The 5,386-nt window shown below is 27.8% G+C and overlaps 1 non-coding gene across 1 annotated transcript; it reads right to left on the bottom strand.

Moving 5' to 3' along the window:
• Positions 1-2,353: 2,353 nt before the first annotated feature.
• Positions 2,354-2,425, bottom strand: TRNAC-GCA (transfer RNA cysteine (anticodon GCA)). Its single transcript has one exon. It is a non-coding gene; the product is annotated as a tRNA-Cys (tRNA).
• Between the last annotated feature and the right edge of the window lie 2,961 nt (positions 2,426-5,386).

Genomic DNA, 5,386 nt, shown 5'->3' with positions numbered 1-5,386 from the left:
TTTAACTCTACTTGAGATAGTTCCGTATAATCTTATTGCTCAATCTCTTTTTATTTTATAATTAACATTCTTACACTTTACATATATACATTTATACAAGAGATCGTATTTTTATAATGATAAACTTATATACAATTATACAGCTTCTTAGAGGCTTGTAGTGCTAGCCCCTGGCGGGTTATAGCGGCACTTCGTGCTCGTTGACTGCTACATTTCTTTGAATTATATACTTTATATTTTTATTTCCTTAAATTTGTTATTTAATTAACTATATATACATTTTTCCCCCAATTCTTTTATTACTTTATTTTTATCTATATTCATTCTGTACAATTATTTACTTTGATCATTCTGTATATCTTTACTTCACTGGTTGTTATCTTGTTTTTTGTTCTCAGGTCTAATTAAGGCTAGAAATTCCGGCCAAAAACGTTGGCAGGAATAAATAAGTTGTTAAACATATTTGTGTTATTCTCTGACCGCACCCCCAACCATCTTCTCCTGATACAAAACATATTATGTTTCGAAATATATTTTTTGAACTTCTGTATAGATATAGTACGCTGCATACTGTATAGTATGCTAAGAGTGAAATGATAAAGTTCAATTTTTTTTTAAAAATATATTTGATCAAAACTTTAATAAAAATCCAATACTATTTACACCGATTCAACTCATAATCAGTTGTACCACAACTTCTGCTGCTAAGAAATTAAAAGTAAATATTAAAACATCCTGGGAGAAAAAAAAAGAAGAAATCAAATGAAAAAAGTTTGGCCGTGTTCAGACGTAGCGGAATGTTACCTCCGAGAAGGGGCAAACTGACATAATGGTTTCCCGAGGGGCGGTGAAATATGTATTTCCAGAAATGCAGGGCTTCCGGTGACTGCTGGAGCCGATGAGATTTATCCAGAAATGTACATACCTATCCAGAAATATTCTTTTATATGTTATCACAACCTCTGATTCGTAAGCTTGTAAATAAAATAAATATATTTTTTACCTCTATGATAAAACTTGTCTGTAGCCACTTATACTTATATATTACTGACTTGATGACCAGTTTATATTGAAAGACAATGAAATTATGAAACGTAGTTCTCCTAATGCTGAATGTGTACAGTAGGGCAGGGCTTAAATAAATGCATACACAAACTGGTTTAAAACATTAAAAAATATTAGTTTTTGAAATAATTAAAAAAATGTATATCTTCTGGAATATTATATAAACTTTTTTGAAAAATGATCTATAAAAACAAAAAACCTTACATCATTTAAATCTGATGAATATAATATACAGCTATTTTAAACGATCGATATTTATTTTAAAATATCTTGGGAACGTTTCCGTATAAATCCACTTTAACCTTTATCTCACTATGTAATAAATCCTGCCTGTTTTTTATAACCACTAAATCACTATACTGATCACTGCAACTCAAAAACGACAGTGCCTATAAAGCTGAAATTATTAATTGCAGTCCAATCTAAGTTAATATTTTCAAATTAGTACAGATATTTTAACGTTATTAACTAATTCTGTCTAATTAAGCAAAATGAATGATAACTGGAATTTTCAAATAATCTTAATTTTAATATTTTTATTTATGATGGTGCTCACCTGGTCGGAGAAGTATGCACTTGATCCGTCTTTTTGTAAGTTTTTAAGAAATTGCTTCTTAAAATGTTCATTTATGAGTGTTAATACTAGAAAACAATGTGAGGTTCTAAATATTGTACTTTTATTATACCTGGAGTTGTATAATTTACATTTTTTTAGTATGAAAAAAAATAAAGATATAATATTATAACTTAAATAAAATCATATATTATATAAGAGAAATATAGTACAAATTGGTTCTTACTTATTTAAACTAAATATTTTATCGTAACATTATCTTAAATGTGTTCTATATGTTCTAACCGAAATTACCTCTTGTTTTTATCTTATATAATATTCAATTTAAATCGGTAGATATTAACATTAAAACAAGGTTTAGTTATTTATATAAATTTATAATTTTTCTACTGTTTAAAAATAATGTAAACACCTAAAGAATTCAGTAATTAGTATTAGATTAAATATATTTTATTATTATTATTTATACATGTTTTAGTGAAAAAAAAAATTCCTTTTATGAAAAGCTAATTTTTATTTTCATTATTTAATATTTACCACTACTATTGGCACATTACTGTCCTAATAACTGGAGTATTTTTGATTTAGCAAGAACTAATTGATAATAACTTAAACAACAAATCGAAATACAATTAGCGATACTTGAATATAAATAAAATTTTTGTTATATCCATTTTAATTAATCATTAAACTTATATAAGCAAAATTATTACTAGGGGGCACCCGGGTTTGAACCGGGGACCTCTCGATCTGCAGTCGAATGCTCTACCACTGAGCTATACCCCCACGTTATGTATAATAAGTAGATAAAATGTATTTTTGGAAAACAGCATTCCATTTTCGTCTTTTCCTCTATCATGATTCATTGTTTAAATATTTAATTTTTTTTTTCCAAATAGTACTTACAAGAGATTCCTAATTTAAAGATATTATGTCATATTAAAACTGTTCTGGATACTATTATTATTATATTATTTCTAAAATATATTTCATTATTATAAATTAATAATGTAATATTTGATAGTAAATGTTTCTATTAGATACGAGATAGACAGAAGTGTTTATAATAATGTTTTTTTTTTTACATATACGTTATTTTTTTTTAAAAATTATCTAACGAATTTTGACAATACATTTTGCAATATTATAGCATAGTATATAATAATGAAATATAATATAATCATAATATGATGTCAAATAATTATTATATGTAATATAATATAATGTAATGCATATGTTTCACAGACCTGGGACCCAATCTTAAAACAACAAGAAGTATCACGTCTAAACCTTTGGTCCCGTAAAAGATGAACAGCTTTTTACAATTTAAATCATATTGATGTACAAAAGCTTAAAATGATTCCAAACGCAATTTTCTCATAGAAAATGTCCTAGCCATTCTATTTGCTGAAAACAAATTATAAAGTTGTAGATATGTATTTTTTATAGATTTTGATATAAAAGATACCTATAATAAAATAATATTCTGGATAAAACGTCCAACCCAGGAACCGAAGTCATCAAAAGTATGTTGAGTATCAATTTCTTTCGTGGTTCATCTTTTATATATACTTTAGATGGAACAAAAAATCTTCCTAGATGAATATCAAATGTGATAAATGTAAATGAGGTGTTTTTAGTCGATTGTAGATAGATATGAGAAGATACTCGGGGGTGCGGTGAGCAATACATGAATAATACACAAATAAGTAGAATTTATTTATTTGTGCCAACATTGTGACCTGTATTTCAGGCCTTTATCAAGGCTGAAATCAAAACGAAAATACCTTAATTCAGAGAAAACTAAAACTAAAATAAAATAATAACAAACTAATTGAGAAATATACATAACAATAAATTAAGGAGATAGTATAATAGTTAGTATATAGTATATAGTATAATAGTTAGTATATAATAGTTAGTAATAGTATATAGTAGTTATAATAGTTGGTATATAGTATAATAGTTAGTAGTATCAACTACTATCTATCTTGTTTAGTATTATGCATATTTTCAAGTTAGTTTGTTATTATTTTCTTTTGCTTTTTCTCTGAATTAAAGTTATCTTACTTTGTTGCCTTGATGAAAACCTGAAACTTAGGCACAATTAAATAAGTTTTACTCATTTGTGTATTTTTACTGAGCGCACTCACAATCATCATCTTCTCAGAAAAATTTAGACGTAGTAAACGTTTCAGTAAATGTGTTTTAAAAGAACAGTATTTTAGATATTTATAAAAATATTATGGATATATTTTAACATTTTCATCTTAATAATAAATTATGAAACTATATTTTAATATTACAAAATCGAATTATGCGGATTTTGAGTAAAAATTACAATCCTTCAGGCTATCTCGCCATAGTATAGGGCAGGAAAAAATAGAACAGAACGAGAGGGTTGTTGCGTGTGTGGAGGTCGTTGAGTTTATGCGCCCTGTGACAGACAGCTCCTCGACTACGTGAGATTGCCCACCGTTCTTATCTTAGTCCACCGGACAATGTCTCGTCAGACGGCCATGGCACTGCAGATAAAGTTGCTAACAAGGAAACAAAAAAAATTGGTAACAAAAAAAAATGGAATTAAAGAATCAATCATATATATTACTTCTTTAAGGAAGATACCTTAGAACCAAGACATCTGCAAATTAACAAAAGAAAGATACCAGTACTTTTCTATAAATACACCTAATTTAAGCTATAATTTATACTAGTGACTCAAACTTTTTTTGTCATGGCACCCTTTTTGGGTTAAAAAAAAAATTCTAGCACCCACTTTGGGAAGCCCTGATTTAATCATACTGTTACAAGCGGTTTCACTTTTGAAGTTCGAATCTTTAAATCTGTTTAATATACATGATTAGTGCATTATTAGTCGCACCTCAATAGCACACGAAATTTATAAGGGAAAGGAAAACTAATAAATCACTTTTTAAAAAAATGTAACACGGATATTGTCTTTAAATTGTCCTTAAGAAATTCGTTTGAACCCTTGTCCCTCAATTATATTTACACAGATTTCAGATAGTCCTTGAACTGTATTATTGCTGAAAAAGATATATCTTTTTTGTTTAGCAACAGTTTTCAATATTGTCATTTATCTTTATTGTTTCATCTTGCAGCTTATTCTAAACCTTTTTTGCTACGGCACCCTTTCTGGTATAAAAAAATTGGTGGCACCATTTTTTGGTATAAAAAACATTCGCGGTGCTCTTATTGAGCTTAGCAAATATAAAATTGTCACCATAATTATCCTAAGAGCTGTTATATCGATAGGACAATAGGAAAAAACAATGCTAAATTGTTTTTGTAAAAACTAAATACAGTAATGAACTGTTTTTTAATATTTTAAAAAATATTTTGGGAAAGTATCATTCGCCTGCGGAACTCCTGACATACGCTTGTGGCACCCCAGTAGTTGAGAGTTTGCGATACCCACTTCAGAAACTGCTACTCAGTGCCTTGCTATAAAACCTTCCTGAATAACGGCCTGTCTAACCCTGACTTAATTTTCAAATTATGCTGGTAGTTACTGAAATCAGCGCCTTCAAACAAAATCTTTACCTTTAAATAATAGTATAGAGAGATTATGATTTACTAAAAAAAATATTCGATAAAATAAATTATTTTACTTTAATAAATATATGCACAAACAATTTAAATCATATTGATGTACAAAAGCTTAAAATGATTCCAAACGCAATTTTCTCATAGAAAATGTCCTAGCCATTCTATTTGCTGAAAACA

Source organism: Halyomorpha halys, unplaced genomic scaffold (genome assembly GCF_000696795.3).
Source record: "Halyomorpha halys isolate HHAL.00 unplaced genomic scaffold, Hhal_1.1 Scaffold1408.1, whole genome shotgun sequence".
In the NCBI taxonomy this organism is placed as follows: Eukaryota; Metazoa; Arthropoda; class Insecta; order Hemiptera; family Pentatomidae; genus Halyomorpha; species Halyomorpha halys.
The sequence above is the reverse complement of the archived record's forward strand: the minus strand, read 5'-3'. Positions and strand labels throughout refer to the sequence as shown.